This window comes from Aethalodelphis obliquidens, unplaced genomic scaffold, assembly GCF_003676395.1.
Source record: "Aethalodelphis obliquidens isolate GAN/ISIS:26980383/991018 unplaced genomic scaffold, ASM367639v1 scaffold105, whole genome shotgun sequence".
Classification (NCBI taxonomy): domain Eukaryota; kingdom Metazoa; phylum Chordata; class Mammalia; order Artiodactyla; family Delphinidae; genus Aethalodelphis; species Aethalodelphis obliquidens.
Genome location: NW_020838049.1, coordinates 916,652 through 938,584, shown reverse-complemented (window position 1 = coordinate 938,584; position 21,933 = coordinate 916,652). Strand labels below are relative to the sequence as shown.

The 21,933-nt window shown below is 41.3% G+C and overlaps 1 protein-coding gene across 16 annotated transcripts in view; it reads right to left on the bottom strand.

The window, feature by feature from the left end:
- Nucleotides 1–21,933, bottom strand: part of GALK2 (galactokinase 2) — a 136,688-nt gene that overhangs the window by 14,991 nt on the left and 99,764 nt on the right. The window lies entirely within an intron of this gene.

Below are 21,933 nucleotides of genomic sequence, written 5' to 3'. Positions count from 1 at the left end.
GTAAGGGAGGGAGGGAGGGAGGGAGGGAGGGAGGAAGGAAGGAAGGAAGGAAAATTTTTTTAAAAAGAAATAGTTACTGAACAATTCAGTGAAAAGAAAAATACAGTTATTGAGAACGTCCATTTCTGTCTTTATTATCAGTACCTTAGACTTTAAATAGGTCTTTCTTTCACTGAAAGAATTCTTTATAGTCTAAACTGGTCTCTTTTCAAGTCCATTTTACTTTAAGTTCACACATCTGAAAGTGGCAGAAGCAGAACACGTCAGGATGTCTGACCCCAGAGCCATGTTCTTTCCACTGTGATCCACCAGAAAGAACCACTAAAAATGCTTATGCTAGCAATTTTATTTATAAAAATGTTTCCTATAGCTAAGCACAGTTACTTATATATGTGTGTGTGTAAAGCACAATTATTTATATATGTGTATATAGCGTAGCATTATCATAGCAGAAAATAATTCAAATGTCTAAAGACAGAAAATATTTTTTAAATTATGCTACCTCTATTACAAATATTGCTACTAAAACACAGATTCTAAGATAATTTAATACATGGAAAATTGTTCATTATTAAGTGAAAAAACAAGATATAAAACTATGTGTATACATTTTAATTTTTAAAAATTATAAGAAGGCACCAAAATGTTAACAGTCATCATCTCTCTGTGGTACATTGTGAGTGATTTTATTTTCTCCTTGACATATTTCTGTACTTTACAGATTATCTACAATGACTCTAACTTCAGTTACAGAAACATGTCCTACTGCAACGGCTGTGTCTATAGTGCTTATGTATTCCCTTGAATAACAACTGAGACCTCCTTACCATTCATTTTCAACCGTGCTGAACAGTGGCTGAGCTGGTGCAGTGGGTCTGGGAAAAATTTGGAAAATAAATGGAAGCTAAGCAACCTGGCTTTCTGGAAAGAGCCTGGGCTGAGAATCTAAAGGTCTGTCATTTGTTCTCATCTGTGTGACAACTCGCTGTACCCAAGTTGCTACTTCTATAGAGCTCCAAAATGAGGCTGAAAATTATTTCTCAGGATCCTTCCTGCGCTAACATTTTATGATTCTATGAAGAACTTCCTCCAAGAATTCCCCTCATATTGTTGTATTTTGGAAAAAGGATCACTGTGACCACTGCCTTCTGTTTGCATCCCCAGTTGTACTCTCTGCTCTCCTCTACCCGCTGTCTGCCCCAGGAGGCTGACCTGGATGGATTACACCAGTGGGTTCCCTTGCCTCTAGATTGGAGAAAGGGAGAAGATCAGCAAGAGATGGGAGGGAATTACGTCCTTCCTGCTCACTGGGTGGTGATATGCGCGAGCAGACGCAAACACAGCTCATTAAATCAATAGCATGATTCCTGTTTAACTCAAACACATGAGACCTACAACAAATTTTTATACTTGACTTAAATCCCTCAAACCTCCCCCTTATAGGACTCGTACTAGCCACAGCCAGAAAATCAGCCTAATTTGGACTTCACCCCTGACTCCCCTCAGCAATAGAGGGCCCCACCCCCGTATCAGCCTTACTCCACTCAGGCACAATAGTTGTGCAGGAGTCTTCCTACTTATTCAACTTTACCCTTTAACAGAAAACAACAAACATATTCAAGCAATAGCGCTATGATTAGGAGCCCTTGCCACCCTATTCACAGCAATATGCGCTGTCACCCAAAATGACATTAAAAAAAATTGTCGCTTTCTCCACTTCAAGCCAATCGCATCAACCAACCCTGTCTAGCATTCTTACACGTATCTGCACACACGCTTTTTTTAAGGCCATACTATTCACATGCTCTGGGTCCATTATTCACAGCCTGAATGACGAACAAGATAATTCAAAAAATAGGGGGCCTATTCAAGCCCTTACCCTTCACCACAACGGCCCTTATTATCGGATGTCTGGCACTGACAGGAATGCCTTTCCTCACCGGCTTCTATTGTGAAGACCTGATCATTGAAACCACTAACACATCTTATACCAATGCCTGAGCCCTATTAATAACTCTAATTGCCACCTCCCTCCCTGTCTATAGTACCCACATTATCTTCTCCACACTACTAGGACAAACTCGCTTCTCTCCCTTAACCTCCATCAGTGAAAACAACCCCTTCCTAATTAACTCCATCAAACACCTGCTAATTGGAAGTGTCTTTGCCGGATTCATTATCTCCAACAACATCCCCCCGACAACAGTCCCCCTAATAACTGTACCCCTACACCTAAAACTAACTGCCCTTGCAGTAACCATCCTGGGCTTTGTATTGGCACTTGAAATTAACCTTAACACACAAAACTTAAAATTTATTTACCCCTCAAATACCCTTAAATTCTCAAGTCTCTTAGGATATTTCCCCACCATCATGCATCGTCTGCCTCCTTACCTAAACCTATCAATAAGCCAAAAATCAGCATCTTCCCTCTTGGACTTAATCTGACTAGAAAACATTTACCAAAAACCACACCCTTCATTCAACTAAAGTTCTCCACGCTAATCTCAAGCCAAAAAGGCCTTATCAAACTACACTTCCTATCATTCCTTATTACTCTCACCCTTAGCATGCTTTTATTTAATTACCACGAGTGATCTTCATAATAACCACAACACCAATAAACAGCGACCAGCCAGTAACAATCACCAACCAGGTACCATAGCTACATAATGCCGCAGTCCCCATAGCCTCCTCACTAAAAAAGCCAGAGTCACCAGAGTCACTCGGTCTCCCAACCCACTGAACTTAAACACAACTTCCACCTCCTCATCCTTTAAAATATAAAATACCATCAAAAACTCTATTATCAACCCTGAAAGAAATGCCCCCAAAACAATCTTATTAGAAACCCAAACCTCAGGATACTGCTCAGTGGCCATAGCCGTTGTATAGCCAAACACAACTAATATCCCCCCTAAATAAATCAAAGACACTATCAAACCTAAAAATGAACCACCAAAATTCAACACAATCCTACACCCAACACCACCACTCACAATCAACCCAAAACCCCCATAAATAGGTGAAGGTTTTGAAGAAATCCCCACAAAACTGATCACAAAAATAACACTTAAAATAAATACAATATATGTCATCATCATTCACACGTGGACTCCAACCATGACTAATGACATGAACAATCATCGTTGTCATTCAACTATAAGAACACCAATGACCAACATCCGAAAAACACACCCGCTAATAGAAATCATCAGCAATGCATTTATTAACCTCTCAACCCCATCAAACATTTCATCATGATGAAATTTTGGCTCTCTACCAGGCATTTGCTTGATCCTACAAATCCTAACAGGCTTATTCCTAGCAATACACTACACACCAGACAGAGCAACTGCTTTCTCGTGGCAGCACACATCTGTCGAGACGTTAATTATGGATGAATCACTCAATGTATACATGCAAACAGAGCTTCCATATTCTTTATCTGCCTTTACATTCACGTAGGGTGTGGCCTATATTATGGATCCTGTGCCTTTCTAGAAACATGAAACATCGGGATTATTTTGCTACTTACAGTTATAGCCACTGCATTTATAGGCTACGTGCTACCATGAGGACAAATGTCATTCTGAGGGGCGACAGTCATTACAAACCTGCTCTCAGCAATCCCATATATTGGCACCACTCTTGTCGAATGAACCAGAAGGATTTTTCCCGATCCGTTCGACAAGAGTGGTCATAGGACCACTCTTAAGGTGGTACTAGGATTTTTTCCCCAGCTTCCTCCTTGCAGAGCTGCCTGGAGCTGGCTCTCTTCCCCCACTGAAGGACACTAAAACTTTCAAGGTAGACTTTTCTACATGACTCTCTCCTCCAGGGTCTGCCTACAGGTTCCTCTCCCCTAGACTATTACTACTTTTTCAGAAGTGCTTTTACGTTCCACTTATGAACCAATAAATTATATTAAAGTTTCAGGTTACATTTTTTTCCCCTCCACAGCACCGCCCTCCTAACTCTTGAAGATGGATAAAAAGGCAGCCAAGGTTAGAGGAGGGGAATAGCCATTCTTAGCATTTGTGTAAAAGTTTAGTAATTATAAGGGTGGGGCTAACTTTCCTACAAGTTAATAAAGAATTAAATTTTTCTTTCAAGGTTTCTCAACTGAGTCATATAAATATATTAAACTCACGGTTAACAACTTGCATCAATGAAATGATACAAGTTCATGTGAATCATCCTATTCTAGTTCAAACAGGACCTAAATTTATTCATCAATTCTAATCGTTTCTTCTTTCACAATGTGTCTTGTAATCACCCCTCCCTTCTAGTCCCACTGTCATTACCCAAATTTACACTATTATTCCCTTTCCTACTTGAACTATCCTGCAGTGATCTCCAAACTTATATTCCTGTCTTAATCTCTCATTCCTGCAACCTACCTTGAGGTTGGTGCCATCGGATTGAGCTCCTAACACACAGCTTGACTCATGTTACTACCCAGAACACTTCCTGCTTCCCCAGTGTTTACTACAATCCAAATTCCTGCACGCAACAAGCTCGGTCCCAATAGGATCTCTTCCCTTCAGCCAAAATGGCCTATGTGTAGTTACCCAAACACTCCCTGCTCCTGGGTATACTCATTAGTCCATACAGAAATGGTTTCTTGCCCTTTCTCTCCCTGTCAAAATTTTACCTCTTTCTGAAGGTTCCATTTAAACTTTATGCTCCGTGAAACCATGAGACAGTGCCAATAATTTTATAATTTTATACATGTTAATATAATCCAGGTTATAGAATACACATTTTGAAAGGAAGTAAAATGACTTTGGTAACTGTAGTTTAAAATTGTTCTTTCTAAAAATTGAGGTTGAAACAAAATGTTTAAAATTCTAGCTTTAGGATTCCATATGTTTCAGTTTTACTTTTGAACTACGTCACCTCCCCTAATCATGGGCCAAGTTACAAAATCAGAGCATGGGGGCGGGGTGGGGGTGGGTATAAAAAGAGAGTATTGGTTCATTTCTACTGTAATGTCCCATTTATGAAAAAATCATCTAGTTTCCAGGTCCACTGGTATTTATGGCTGCAGCACAAAAGGGCACGATAAAGTGACATCCACTAAGATCACAAAATAGTGCTATTTAGCTGACAAACCACTGTGCTATGTCCCAGTTTGCAAAGACTTTTTTTAAACTCTGAATTATAAAATTTCTCAAATATACAGGGCAGTAGAGAAGGTACAATAGCAAATTCCACAAGCCCATCACCTAGACTGAACAGTTAATCACTTTTTGCCATATTTGCTTCAATTGATATTTTGCTGGTGTTTTAAAATAAATTATAGATGTGACATTTGCTCCCTACATATTTCAGTGTGCAACTCTATAAAATAAGGATATTTTCTTACATAACCTCCATATCATTACCACATCTAACAAAATTACCAATGATTCCTTAATATCATCTCATATTCAGTCCATATTTAAACTTTCCCAGTTTAAATTTCAATTTACAGCAGAATCCAAGCAAAGTCCACACATTATATTCAGTCTTATGTCTAATAAGTCTCTTTTCATCAAGAATTTACAGTGATTTTTGATACTCTGGATTGTCAATGTCATATATATAAAATACAAGTATATTTTAGGGCCACATCCTGTAATAAAATTCAATATAGTCCATAAGCAACAGTATGCTTTGGTTTTCCTCAGGATTACACAGTCCTTTAAGATTAAATATTTTCCTTTAGGATTAAATATTCTCAAATAGAAACTGTTCAGAGAGATGTGTTTTTTCATATTAAACCTTAGGACTGGTGTTTTGATTTGTGACAAGAAACATTCAGAACACACTGAGCAGATTACCAGAACCTCACAAACCTGGCACCTCCTTGTGTCTACTCTCTATTGCAGAGTGTTTCACAACAAGACTTCAGGAGAGAAACGTCTAATGAGGACTCTTCCTGGGCGTTCTGAAGATGTGTGAGAGATTGCCATTGCTCACACCCACTGAACGGTAGTTAACTCAGACGACAAAGGAAATGGCAGAAAGGGCATCTGTTTTCAATTGTGATATAAAAATCTTGACAAAGGCTACAGCAAATCTGGAGACCACCCTTTAGGAGGGAAACCAGTTCTGTGTTGTCTGGTCATCACAAATGCTCTCTGGATCCAGGGTTCTGGCTTGTTATATGCTGGCAACTCAACAGGTCTTTGTTGTGCAGATACCAAAAAGTCCAAGAAAATCTGAAACTTTGTCTATGGACAAAGCTTTCTTCCCTATCCAGTTAACTTTAAAATGGATACTCCATCTCTCTATAAACTCTTATAATCCTTGACAGCAATTATTATATTAAAGGATAAAGGAATTGTTTCTTGCTGCATGAATGCTCATTGCTGCATGACTACTTCCAAAGCAAATTCAGTTTAAGAATATAACACCAGGACTTCCCTGGTGGCGCAGTGGTTGAGAATGCGCCTGCCAATGCAGGGGACACAGGTTCGAGCCCTGGTACAGGAAGATCCCACATGCCGTGGAGCAACTAAGCCCGTGCGCCACAACTACTGAGCCTGCACTCTAGAGCCCACGAGCCACAACTACTGAACCCATGAGCCACAACTACTAAGTCTGTGTGCCACAACTACTGAAGCCCGCACGCCTAGAGCCCATGCTCCACAACAAAGAGAAGCAACTGCAATGAGAAACCCGTTCACCACAACAAGAGGAAGCCCGAGCACAGCAATGAAAACCCAACGCAACCAAAAATAAATAAGTTTAAAAAAATAAAAAGAATATAACACCAGGTGCCATTTTCCTAAAATACTGCTAGTGTCCTATCCCATCCATGGGAAATCTGAGGCTTCAAAGCAGGATATATCACATGGATTTTGAAACAATGACTTCCTCCTCCATGAATCTTAGGTAATTTCTGAATCTAATCCTAAAGTCATGACAGAGATTCTGAGATCTCAATGATCACAGCCATAAACACTTAAACTGCAACAGCTGTACAATAAATTCACTTGAATAATTATTTATTTGCTAGCTCTAAACTTTCCTTTCCCTCTGACTTCCTTGCTGAACCTCCAGTACACCACACAGGCTCCTGCCTGAGGCCCACTGCCACAGCTGTTTTGTTAGCCTGGAATGCTCTTCCCCCTGATCTTGACCTAGCTGGCCCCTCCTTGTCATTCAAGTCTCAGCTGTCACAGCTTCAAGAAGACTTGCCCTCAACTCCAGTCTAGAGTAACTCCCTCACATACACGTTCTTTCCATCCTGTTTTATTCTCCCAAAACTATTTTATTTATTCTCCCAAACGCCATCCAATTTTCTTGTGTGTTCATTTGTTCAATGGTCTGTGGTTATCTCTCACCACTAGAAGTTCAGCTTCAGGAGAGCAAGGGCCTTGTCTAATCTCTTCACTTTTGTATCTTTAGCAGCTAAAATAGGGTCTGGCACCACAGGAGGGTCTCAATAAATGTTTATTGAAAGAATGGTTCAGTTCCTAGTCTTTGTACAAAACTGCACCAAAACACGGAAAAATCAACAATAGGGAATATGAGGAAGACCTACTAATTTGGCAGTTACTGCTTACTAGCACCTTCACCAAAAAGTGGGGGAAGTTCCCTAAAAGAAGGTTTGGAGATAACTGGTAAACTCCAGTGTCCAAAGTATACCTAATGCCCAATGTCACAGATGACTGAGAATCGTTTATCCTGTATTTTGTTTCACAGATGTGGGAGAAAAGAGAGTTCTAAAACAACCAAAATGTGTTTCAAATAAAAGGGAAGGAATAGAAAATAGATCATCATAACCAGTTAAAATAGAAGTTCTTTTTTTTTCTTTTAGACAATTGTTGTAGCAAAATTGTGCCTACTTACTTCTACCATAAAAAGATGGCTATGTAGCTTATGATCAGAGGCCATCTCTAATCAAGGAATCTAAACCAGGGCACAAATAATTGGTTACCTTGTTATATCTTTGGTGGGAAAGGATGAGAAAAAGCCTGTGACAGAAGAAACACACTGGGCACCATTTTCCTCATAAAAGCTCTGAGAGCACCAGGTCAGCAGTAGATGGAGGATATGCTCGTTCAATCTCTGAAAGAGCCCCACTGATTTAATTTTTTCACTGATTTAATTTTACATTCTGCACTCAAGAGCTGGTAGCCTCCCCTTTATTACCTCATCTTCTACTAAGAGTGATGCCAGAGCACTGAGTAAGATGACCATCCAACGACAGTCAACCAAATAGCTCTTAGTGAGGCCTGGCCTTGTGCCCCACTCTATGCTCCAAATGACAGGAAAGACCTATGAAATAGAAGCCCTTGCTATGAGGAACTTACAGTTCAGTTAAACAAATAAGACAGCCTATGAGACCACTGGAGAGTGACCAACCACAGCAGATATCCAGGGGCTGTAAATGCTAGAGGCGCACCAAGAAGACAGGGTTTGGTGAGGGAAGAGCTGTAGTGGGAAGTGTCACAGGAGAAGTGCCTGAGCTACAGAGCTTCCTTGCTGTGAGGACAGGATGGCCAAAGGCCCAAGCTGAGACCAGGCAGAGCCTGTTGATGGGCTGAAGGGGGCAAACTGACCAGAACGGGGGGCAGCCTCTTGAGGAGGCCGTCCTCACATCTGAGGCTTTAACATCCTCTGCTACACATGTCACACAAAGGTTGGAAACTCACAACCCGTGGTCCATACCCAACCACAGTGATGCTTTCTTTTTTTTTTTTTTAACATCTTTATTGGAGTATAACTGCTTTACAATGGTGTGTTAGTTTCTGCTTTATAACAAAGTGAATCAGCTATACATATACATATATCCCCATATCTCCTCCCTCTTGCGTCTCCCGCCCACCCTCCCTATGCCACCCCTCTAGGTGGTCACAAAGCACCAAGTTGATCTCCCTGTGCTATGCAGCTGCTTCCCACTAGCTAGCTATCTTACGTTTGGTAGTGTATATATGTCCATGCCTCTCTCGCTTTGTCACAGCTTACCCTTCCCCCTCCCCGTGTCCTCAAGTCTGTTCTCTGCATCTGCATCTTTATTCCTGTCCTGCCCCTAGATTCTTCAGAACCATTTTATTTTTTTTAGATTCCATATATATGTGTTAGCATACAGTATTTGTTTTTCTCTTTCTGACTTACTTCACTCTGTATGACAGACTGTAGGTCCATCCACCTCATTACAAATAACTCAATTTCGTTTCTTTTTATGGCTGAGTAATATTCCATTGTATATATGTGCCACATCTTCTTTATCCATTCATCTGTCAATGGACACTTAGGTTGCTTCCATGTCCTAGCTATTGTAAATAGAGCTGCAATGAACATTGGGGTACATGTGTCTTTTTGAATTATGGTTTTCTCAGGGTATATGCCCCGTAATGGATTACTGGGTCATATGGTAGTTCTATTTTTAGTTTTTTAAGGAACCTCCATACTGTTCTCCATACTGGCTGTATCAATTTACATTCCCACCCAACTGTGCAAGAGGGTTCCCTTTTCTCCACACCCTCTCCAGCATTTGTTGTTTGTAGATTTTCTGATGATGCCCGTTCTAACTGGTGTGAGGTGATACCTCATTGTAGTTTTGATTTATATTTCTCTAATAATTAATGATGTTGAGCAGCTTTTCATGTGCTTCTTGGCCATCTGTATGTCTTCTTGGGACAAATGTCTATTTAGGTCATCTGCCCATTTTTGGATTGGGTTGTTTGTTCTTTTACTATTGAGCTGCATGAGCTGTTTATATATATTGGAGATTAATCCTTTGTCCATTGATTTGTTTGCAAATATTTTCTCCCATTCTGAGGGTTGTCTTTTCGTATTTGTAGTTTCCTTTGCTGTGCAAAAGCTTTTAAGTTTCACTAGGTCCTATTTGTTTATTTTTGTTTTTATTTCCATTTCTCTAGGAGGTGAGTCAAAAAGGATCTTGCTGTGATTTATGTCATAGAGTATTCTGCCTCTTCAATAAGTGGTGCTGGGAAAACTGGACAGCTTCATGTAAAAGAATGAAATTAGAACACTCCCTAACACCATACACAAGAATAAACTCAAAATGGATTAAACACCTAAATGTAAGGCCAGACACTATAAAACTCTTAGAGGAAAACATAGGCACAGTGATGCTTTCTTGACCCACATACTGTTTTTTTAACTGGGAAATTTTTCATAAGAATCTGGATTTCTGCTTTCCCTTGAAAATATGAAAGGCCTGGCAGTACTGAACCTACATTCTTGCACAACAGCTGTTGGCTGGAGCTGAGGAGCAGCTAGCCATTTAGACAGGGCATGCACTTCATTTCCATGCAGTCCCCACCATTCCCAATTATCTGATGGCTAGACTGCCTCATTAGTTTACATGTCTGCCTGGTCCCTCTAGGCATCTGTGTGTGGGACTCTTTTTCCATAAAACTGTCTATTACAGGAATTCTTGGCTAGAGAGAGAAAAGTGGACAAACCAAGTGAGTCATCGTGCCATAATGGGCCACTGTTACTGTTACTAATGAATCTCCCCTCCCTTAGGTGCACTGACAGTTCCGTATGGAACAAATGTCCATTTTCTTGTAAATTCTACTCTTTGGACTTAGTTCTGCTCCCCAGACATTTGTAAACACCTGACAGCCCTTGAGAGATCTGAAGAAAGCTCTCATGCCTTATGGTTTTCACACATGGAGGAGGATCCACTTTGTGCCGGTTTTAATACTGAGGGAAAAACAACGAACAAGATAAGCTCTTTACTCTCAAGAAGTAAGTCCAGGGGACTTCCCTGGTGGTCCAGTGGTAAAGAATCCACCTTACAATGCAGGGGGCGCAGGTTTGATCCCTGGTCAGGGGACTAAGATCCTGCATGCCACGGGGCAACTAAGCCCATGCGCCACAACTACTGAGCTCGCGCGCCTCAACTAGAGAGCTGGCGTGCTGCAAACTACAGAGCCCACGTGCTCTGGGACCTGCATGCCCCAACTAGAGAGAAGCCCGTGCGCATCAACAAAGAGCCCCCGCGCTGCAACGAAAGATCCCGCATGCCTCAACGAAGATCCCACGTGCCGCAACTAAAACCTGACACAGCCAAAAATAAAAATAAAATAAATAAATAAATAATAAAAATAAATCTTAAAAAAAAAAAAGAAGCAGGTCTAACAAAAGACAAGTGTTGGTGAGGATGTGGAGAAACTGGTACCCTTGCACATCGTTGCTGGGAATGCAAACTGGTGCAGCCTCTATGAAAAACAGTACAAAGGTTCCTCAAAAAATTTAAAATAGAACTACCTTAGGATCCAGCAATCTCACTTCTGGGTATATCCAAAAGTATTGAAATCAGGATCTCAAAGAGTTATTACCACTTCCATATTCACTGCAGCTCTATTCACAATAGCTAAGCTGTGGAAGCAAACTAAATGTCCATCAATGAATGAATGGATTGAAAGAATGATATATACATTATTATTATTATAGAATATTATTAAGCCTTAAACATGAAAGAAATTCTGCAATATGCAACAACACGGATGGACCTCTTGAGGACATTATGCTAAGTGAAATAAGCCAGACACAGGAAAACAACTATTGCATGATTCCATCTATATGAGATAGATAGAATCATCACATTCATAAAATCAAAGGCCAGAATGGTGGTTACCAGAGACTAAGGGAGCAAAAAGTGGAGAGTTATTTATCAACAGACAAAAAGTTTCACCTAAGTAAGATGAATGAGCTCTAGAGACTTACTGTACATTTACCTATAGTTAACAATAATGTATTGTACACTTAAAATTTGTTATGAGGATAGATTTCATATCAAGTGTTCTTACCACAATAAAAAATAAAATAAAATAAATTTTTAATAAAAAAGAAGTAATAGGGCTTCCCTGGTGGCGCAGTGGTTGAGAGTCCGCCTGCCGATGCAGGGGACGCGGGTTCGTGCCCCGGTCCGGGAAGATCCCACATGCCGCAGAGCGGCTGGGCCTGTGAGCCATGGCCGCTGAGCCTGCGCGTCCGGAGCCTGTGCTCCACAACGGGAGAGGCCACAACAGTGAGAGGCCCGCGTACCACAAAAAAAAAAGAAGTAATAGTCTACTAGAGAGAAATTGTTAGATATGAGCAATAAAGGGTAACAGGTGAAAGGCAGCTCCTCACAGCTAAAGTAGAGGCACAAAGTCAAGAGGGTGTCCTGATCTGGAAGCAGAAGCTGAGACAAAAAACTTGGGTGCAGGTAGTAGAAATCCAGGAAGCAGGAGGACAAGAATAAGGCAAGTGAGACAGGAAAGAAGAAAAGCAAATAAAAGGTGCTTAATATGCAGGTCACCACTGTGAACAACCACGGCCTAATAGCTTGGGGGCCTCTCCAAAGAACCATGTAGTATGTGTCCCAGAATTGGCCCACCTGTGGATGGGAAGGCTGGGGCATTTATCCACGGACACTCCCATGTTGTCCCCAGAGAGGTTAACTTCTCCACAAAGATGTGCCTGGACAGCACGGCTACCTTCAGTGACTTTGGAGAATGCCCAGGACAGCAAAGAGACACTCGTGCCAGCTGCTAGCTTGACAGGGGCTGCTGGCAACGCTGAAAGCAGGTGAGCCGAGGGGATGCGGAATAGTGATCATGACCTTCACAGTCCTCCCGTGAAAAGGTGAAACCAGCCAAGTCTAAAAGATGAGTAGGTGTCCAGCAAACCAACTAAAAGCTAGGGTGAGAAGCAAAGAAAAAGAATGGGAATTTAAGACAGAAGGAACTTCATGAACAAAGACATGGAGATTAAAAACCATGAAGTGGGCTTCCCTGGTGGTGCGGTGGTTGGGAGTCCGCCTGCCGATGCAGGGGACACGGGTTCGTGCCCCGGTCCTGGAGGATCCCACGTGCGGGGGAGCGGCTGGGCCCGTGAGCCATGGCCGCTGAGCCTGCGCGTCCGGAGCCTGTGCTCCGCAGCGGGAGAAGTGCTTTTAGAGAATCCATAGTACTTGGATCTGATTGGAGCATAGAAAGAGGATGAAGACCAGAAGCAACAAGAAACACAGTGAAAGAGAAAAATGGAAGCAGTAGGCAGAGGTCAGATCACAAGGGCTTTATATTATGCTAAGTTAGGTGTTTACATTGTATCCTGTACATAAGTGGTTCTTGGCCTTTTCAGGGTTATAGAGCCTTTTGAAAATCAAATAAAAGCTATGGACCTTCTCCCCCATCTGAGTGCATAAATATCTGAAATTCTACACATAGTACAACATACAGATTCCATAACACAATCCTTTGATTCAGGTTAAGAATTCCAGCTGGAAACAAGAAAACATTACTGGGTCTTTAGCAACTATATAGTCAGGATTATTGTTTGTAAACAACAGAAACCTACATGAACTAACTTAATCAAAAGGAATTAATTTTAAAGTTATTAGGGAGCTCACAAAATCTATTAAGATTACAGATTCCTAATCTCTATTAGAACTTGAGAACCCACGTGGGGATGGGTCAGACGCCAGGGGAAACAGGCAGTGGGGACCATTGCCGAAGGCTCTCCGCAAGTCTGGATATGACATTGGACTCTAGATACTTTGTCAATGAACCCTGTGGCTATTAGACTCAAAGCCCAAGACCTAAGCATGTGCCAGGACACAGGACGAACTGAGGACCCTTGCTCACACTCAGGTGACAAGTGACCTGTGAGAGGCAAATCTGACCCCTCAGTTTCCACCACAGGAGGCAAGACCTCTCACCAGTGTGCATACAGCAGCAGATTTCCCCAGGAAAGGGGCCTGGATGCCAAGTAGTTAAACTATGGCATCTGCCCAAGCAGGAGCGAAATATCACAGCTCTGTTAGCATTTAAGTTTTTTCTCCAGACCAGCCCTCCAGTTTCTCTCACATGATTGGATTTCAACTCTCCTTCACTGATTATTTCTCTGAACACACGTTAGTCTGTGTATGCCCTTCTTAAAAGTGGTTACCCCAGTTGGTCTGAGGAGTGCAAAGCAGAGCTGGACCATCATCTCCCTCATTCTCAATACAGTGAGTTTCTTCACGTAGCCTCGCAGAGCCAAACTGCGTAAAGATTGTGTGGCGATGGAAGAACGCAGAGCACTGGTTTTCGAGCTAAAAAGTGATAAATATTTAGGAAATCAGACTTAACTTGGATAGAGACTTCATCTCAGGATAATGAATCAAAACAAAATACTTTCCCACTGTTTGGGTGGGGGGCTAAAAGCAGTTGTGGTTTTAGCCATCTTTGCCCAGTCATGGAGCTGCACGCTACTGGCCAATTTCTCTCCAAACACAAAGCTCCACTGGGCTACACCAAGAGCTGGTTTCCAAGGACGGCCATCCAGAGGTGGGTGGTGGAGACCACTTCAGAATCCACTCCAGAGCCCTCTGTTTTCCTATGCAGCACAGTGGTAAGTCCCAGCTCTGAGGCATAGAATCTTTGGAGTACTTAAGCAGTAGAATGGAAAACCACTATACAATCCTCATGGAAGTTGGACTGTGGTTTCAAATTTATTTTCCTAGTAATAATATTTTTCATAAATGTGAAGTTTCTGAAATGGTCAAACCCACAAAAAATAAACTGCTGTTTTCAGCCACATTAATGTCCCATTCCCATGCTGCAAAGACTAAATTAAATTAGCATTTTACATTTAAGGGGGAAAAAAGCTTTAACTACCTGCTTTTAAAAAGCAAAACCACTGATGAAAAAAATATATATGCACTTTCAACACAAACCGCATTAATCCACGGAAAACTACATTCCAAGAGGCACTTGTGAATATTTTCAAATCCACAGCATAATGCCATCTTGTCTGTACACAGTAACAGCGCCCGCACGTTTATAGCTTCACTTTCTCAGAGTTCCAGGAGCAGCAAGAGCCAGCACTGTCTGTGTCATAATAAATTCTACTCCTCTATCTTGAAACCTTTGCTTCACTCTGCTGTGGTCACTGTCACCTGCATTCTACTCTCTGGCAATATAGTAAGCTCCTGTTAACCCCTGGGCCACTCAAATGACGAGACAGAGTCCATCGCTCCCTTCCTTTTCATTCTATACTCTACCTTCCTAGTTCAGATTCTTATCATCCCAGGTCTGAACAAATATTCTACCTTCTCACGGGTCTCCCTCTCACCTCCTAACAACATGTATACAGCTGCCATAATAAACTTCCCAAATCACCGTTTTGTTGGGGTGTTCCCCAATATTTCATTGCATCAAATGCTGATTATTTTTTCATTCTCCAATAAATGAGGGCACACACATTCCAATCCAGGACACACCGAGTCTTCTGAATGTGCCCAATCCTTTCCTACCTCTTACGGTGTGTTTGTGTCACTTCCTGCTTGCAATACCACACTCCATCACTGCCTGTCCAACAGGGGAGGCTCCGCATTGGTACTGTACCCAGACTAGTTCTGTAATCCCCGAATCTCAGTGTCAGCACGAATGCCCCTCCTCCATGAGGCTCTCCCAGAACATTCCAGTAACTGATTACTGTGTGTTCCCTTCTAAGTATAATTATCACACACTACTTTATGAGGGCAAAGATCATCTTTATAGCCCAGCCTAATAGAGTGTCTTGAATAGAGCAGGTTCTCAATAAATGTCACCTCCCACCCCATCAGCAAAGGAAGAACCTGAGGTTGCTTGCTCGATGAGCTGCATTTTTATGTTCCCCTCTCTTTCTTGAGGAAACTATACTTTCCAATTAACTTTCCAGAACTGCCCTAAAACTTTGCTTTTGAAAAACGTGAGAGGAGCAGAAAATCTCAAGTCATCTGAAAAGGAGCTCAGGGAGTTGGGAAGGAATCTTGGTCAGAGCTGAATGAAGGGCTATGGAAAACAATGGTCACACTTGCCTAGAGCTGGCCTGTCCTGGTATTTTAATATAAAAGGGAAAGAGTTCTTGTCTTTGTTTTCTCCTATGAACTGAATTACGGGGGGGCGGGAAATGTAAGAGACAAAGAAGATGAAGAAGAAGCAAAGGAGAAATCAGTGTATCTGAGAAATAAGTAGTATGTTTCCATCAGAACACTTTAATGATAACTTTATTGTTGTCTTCCCACAAAATGATAAATAAATGAGAGCAAGGACTATCTGCCCTTCCTGATTGCTAATGCGTCGTCTGTAGCACGGTGCTTGAATAGTTGCCCTCAACCGAGTATTTGTTGAGCAGGGGAATAAAAATTTGCTTCTGGTTTCTTATAGTATTCACTTATTTGACAATATGGTCAAAAAGTAGTTGTTTACCGAAGTACAACAGCAGTTTAAGCAAGTGATAAGCTGTGTTATGTGCCATGAAAAAGACCCAACAAGACGACACAGGATGTTGCCCAGAGTTTGCTGTTGAGCAGCTTGCACCGGAGCAGACCAGGAAGGTGACATGGGCACTGGATGAGGGGAGACTGGGAGTGAGGGAGCTCTGACTCGTTTGAAATGTGGCCCTCTTCTTAATTTCCTCATGGCAAGTACTGAAGATAATACACCTACACTACACCTAGACTTTCCAAAATGCAGTGTAGTATTAGGGAAGATAAAAATGTTTCAATTTCACAAACATCTAATGAGATGTCCCTATTCTCAAGGTGCCTGCAAACATAACCGGTGATATCCGGAAGAGATAAATAAGGATGCTGCTATTTCACAGAAGCCTATGATTGCAAATGTGTTTATGCAGCTCTCTGGGGACCAGGGTGAGAAGTGAATGCGCACAGGCATGAGTTTGTTTGTGGTTTCTCTGTGTTTGTGTTTATGTGCTTCTTCATAAACAAGCCGTGTGTACACGTCAGTCTTTCCCCTTTATCAGATTCAATTTTGCTTTATTTTTATCCATATGACTCTTTCCCTTTTGATCTTCATCTCTCTGTCCCCTTCCCCCATAAGTCTAAAATACAGAAGTGAAGCATATATCTTGTTATTTCTTGTGTTCATTGAGTAGAATTTTACATCCCTTGTTCTTGGAACAGGTTATAGTTTCCCATTAAAGAATAAACATATTGCTTTCCTATGCAGGTGGTCTCTGTTTTTTTTTAACGTTGCATCAGTGGTCCTTGACAGAAGAAAGGCTTTCTAACATTAGAGAGGTCTAATGGACTGAGGGGATGCTCATTCTTGTGGTCTCTCCTACCCCATTCCCTCCTAAAGACAATAAGAGGAATCATCTTCCTCAAACTTTTTTTTAAAAAACTATGCAATGTCTCTGCCCTTAACATAGAGTGGTGCCCTGTCATGTTTTCATCTGGAACTTACAGCATGACTGATGATCAATTGATGTTTCATGCGGTTAAAACTATGAATGTCTAATTTTTCCAGAGAGGAAGTGCAGATGGCCAACAGGCACATGAAAAGATGTTCAACATCGCTAACCATCAGGGAAACGCAAATCAAAACCACAATGAGATATCACCTCACACCTGTCAGAATGGCTATCATTAAAAAGAACACAAATAACAAATGTTGGTGAGGATGTGGAGAAAAGGGAACCTTTGTGCACTGTTGGTGGGAATGTAAATTGGTGCAGTCACTATGGAAAACAGTAGGGAGACTCCTCAAAAAACTAAAAGTGGAACTACCATATGATCCAGTAATTCCTCTCCTGGGTAGACAGCCAAAAAAACCCAAAAACACTAATGCAAAAAGATACAAGCACCCCAATATTCATAGCAGCATTATTTACAATTGTCAAGATATGGAAGCAACCCAAGTGTCCATCAACAGATGAATGGATAAAGCTGATGTGAGAATACACAAACACACACACACACACACACACACACAAAATGGAATACTACTCAACCATAAAAAAGAATGAGATTTTGCCATGTGCAGCAACATGGATGGACTTGGAGGGCATTATACTAAGCGAAATAAATCAGACAGAGAAAGACAAATACTGTATGATATCACTTATATGTAGAATCTAAAAAATACAACAAACTAGTAGATTTAACAACAACAAAAAAAAGCAGAGTCACAGATATAGAGAACAAACTAATGGTTACCAGTGGGGAGAGGGAAAAGAGGAGGGGCAATATAGAGGTAGGGGAGTAAGAGTTACAAACAGGTATAAAATAAGCTACAAGGGTATATTGTACTACATGAGAAATATAGCCAATATTTTATAATAACTATAAATGGAGTATAACCTTTAAAAATTGTGAATCACTATGCTATATACCTGTAATATATAATATTTTACAGCAACTATACTTCAATTTAAAAAACTGTGAATGTCTATACAGATACAATGGATAATAATTTTTGTTGTCATTACAATTGATATTTGGCAATAATCTGCAAAAATCACTAGATACATGGATAGTAACTCACCTCTGCTGACTTGAATGGAAACAAATTGGGAACATATTTACACGAGTAGGAAAAGGTATACAGTTTCTAATTTAGAAGTTCTTATTAGGAAACTTTCTTCCACCTGAAGCTAGGTACTTTGAAAAATAAAAAAGGATAGGAAGTAAATAACTAATATCGAACAGCAGGAGATATTTTCCTGGACCACGCCCTAAGATTCTAGAATGACAGCTTCCTGAAAAGAGACTGAGTGAACGCCACAAGACAGGGAAGAAAATGATAAACCACCAGGACTAAGAAGGCTTTCACCAGAAAAAGTGCAGATAAAATGCCAGTATGAGAGAGATGTGCAACTTCAAAACATGTCACAGTAGGTCTAATTATTAAGTGAAAATAATTTGGAATTTGGTCAAGAACAATATCTGTCATCCCAGATGTCTGGAAAGAAATGTCAACTCCATATTTTTATATGAGAAAGTAAACTGGTTTTCACTGGTATCCCACATCTGCTGGCATGGAGCAGCGGCCAGGTCCATGGCACCTCCAGGCCCCACTGACCCTTCCTTCAGCTTCTCCTACTCTTGGACCAGGTACATGCTTGGCTTCTGCTGCAGGACACCGGTATAATCAAAGTGGGAGACCTGGAGGTGGTGAGAGTCTGACCCTGGTTCCAGTGCACCTTCATGGGCTCTGGCTTGTCCTTGCTCTCCCCCACTTCACATCCATCATCACTTCCTGGCTATCTTTCCTACTGGCTTCAGGCTTCAGCACCAGATGCAAAGATATAGCCTTATGGAGACTGTTCAAACAGCTTTCACAATTGCATGTGGTCAAATCTATATAACAAATCCCTTTCTCTGATAGAACCCTGACTGACAGCCTCAGGTCACATAATGGTTAAGACTGTAGGGGGAGGTCTCCGGGGTTAGACTACATGGGTTTGAATCCCAACTCTGCTACTTTTAGCTGCGTGAGCTTGGGCAAGTTAATTAATTGTTCTGTGCCTTGGTTTCCTCATCTGTAAAGTAGCAAAATATTGGAACCTACCTTATGGGATGTTCCTATAGCATCAAAACCATCCGACGCTAGTCCTTATTCTTTAGGTTCCTCTAAATTAAATCTATGTAACCTGTGCTATATTTCACTTACACAGATTTGAAATGTTTTAAGGAAAAGCCCATATGTGAATTAAAAGACCACTTTGAAAAGCTCTGAGATGCAAGACAGAATGTTCTCTTGGCTGGAAAACCTTGGTAACACTCTCTGTTTACAGAACAAAAAAGGAATATTCATCAGTGTTAACAGTTATGTCAGTGAACACAAACCTAATTAGAATTGTCATGGCCAAATGCATTTGCTTTTGTCTTTTAAACATAATTTCAAACAAACAAAAACAACACCTACCAAAAAATTCCTTATTCACTAGAGGAAGTTTGACTATCACATCTCAACAGTGTGAGCAGATGAGGAGAGTTGGGGAGAGTGGGGAGAAGGAGCTGGGAATACATCAGTACTGAAATGTGTGCGTCTGGATGTGTTTTTTTTGTTTGTTTTGTTTTGTTGGGTTTTTTTTTTGTGGTACGCGGGCCTCTCACTGCTGTGGCCTCTCCCGCTGCGGAGCACAGGCTCCGGACGTGCAGGCTCAGCGGCCATGGCTCACGGGCCCAGCCGCTCCGCGGCATGTGGGAATCTTCCCGGACCGGGGCACGAATCCGTGTCCCCTGCATCGGTAGGCGGACTCTCAACCACTGCGCCACCAGGGAAGCCCCGAATGTGTTTATGACACAGTTTACAGCCTTGGAAAGAACCATTTCATGTAGGTACTCTGAACGTGAGGAACATGAGGACCATGTTAACAAACAAGTATAGCAAATGTTTTAAAAGTACTTAGAATAGTGCTTGTCACATAGTTAAGTGTTCAATGTTAGTTATTGTTAATAATATCATTAATGTACATGAAGAGATTTTCTTAAAGGCTAGATATAACCACTCTCTAGCTGGACTTTGAGTGCCTTCTTGAATTGGCCTCCTACCCATTACTTCTCCATATGAATAGAAGAAAATTAATTTAACACATTTATTCATTTAGCAAACATTTGCTAGGTACCACAGGAATACAGAAATGCACAAAACAAGGACCCTTTTTCAAGGATACAGATGCTGCTGGAGGATGGTGCCTCATGACTCACATTTAGCTGCTGTGACTCTTTCAGGATTTATTTCTGGGAAATGCCATTATGTCAACTACTGTATGCGAGTTTCATGTGATGCTACAAGAGCTGTTTCCAGCTTGCTTTCATAGCTGTAGGTCACCAGAGTCTACGGGGTTGCTGTTATTAGGAGAGTAGATATCCCCTTCCTCCTTTCCTGAAGCATGCACGGTCTCCTTGAAGCTGATGGTCAATACACAAGGATGACCTTCCTAGAGGGAGGAAAATGTTCTTCTTTGGGAAAGATGATCAGAGTGTTTGACAGAGGAAAATGTTTAGTCTCGTTGGTCTAACTCTCTACCACATCTACTGCTGGCCCTGCCCAAATCACATTAACTCAAGAAACTTGGGGAACTCAAGGGTTTGAAGGTACAGGTATGAAGAGGCGATCAAGCTCATAGGTTCATTCTGGGCCCGCCTCAGTCTAAGATGACCAAGTGTATTTAAGACTACTGCAGGGGTCAACTTGTCTTCAAAATGTACCTGCAGAATCTGTTTCATTTTAGCTCTTTTAAAACTCAACACAAGTGAATGAAAATTCCAGAATTCTCTGGCTTTTGTGGCTCCTAAATGGCCTCAGGAGCCAGAAACAAGGCTCTGTGGGTAAGAGGGAGATTCTGAGCCTGGCCTACCCATCAGTGGCTCAGGCACCAACCAGTACACAGCACATATCACAGCTGCGTACGTGATTCCTACACACTGGTACTGTTCTGCTGTTCCTACAGAAGCTGGGTTTTTAAGATGCCATGTCTTTAAAATCAGATTTAATAGAGTATGTTTGCACTGCATTTTCAGTTCCTTAAATATCTGAAGAGGCAAGGTGAACCAGTGAATAGGGGTATGTAATGCACACATCTGAAAGAGGAAGAGGAAAACCCAGGAAGGAAGTCTCATCCCCAAGTAATTTGGGGTAACAGTTCAGCCCATTTCTTCCTAGAAATTAAAGAAGCTTTACTCCTGGCATGGTCCTGCCCTCTGTGGCCAGACAGCTGAGAAGTCAACAGGAGCTGAGGCGCAAAAAGGAGAGACTAGGCAGAGGAGGAAAGGACAAAGACCTAAGTGAAAGCAAATTTTCCCCATACTTGACTTCCAAAACAACTAAAGCATATCTTTTGCACATAACAGAAATAGTTATTTGACTTATTCTTTTATACTTTGTTTCATAAGAATCTATTACCTTGCAAAAATGAAAACAAAAGACAAAACTAAAGGACTCATTTTTATTTGGCCTTATTAGGAGTCCATCACACAGATTTTAAGGATTTCTGCTCAACCAATATCTGTAAACTCTAGAAAGGTCCTTTGGAGTTTCTTCTAGGCTCTTTACAGAAAACTTTTCTTCAAACTTCTTATAAGAACAACAACTGAATGTGTTGAAATCATAGAATTTAGTACCTGATATCTTACGAGCTATTTTTAAATCAATTTCCTTGATATTGAGAACACAACTGGAAATTGAAACTACTGACCGA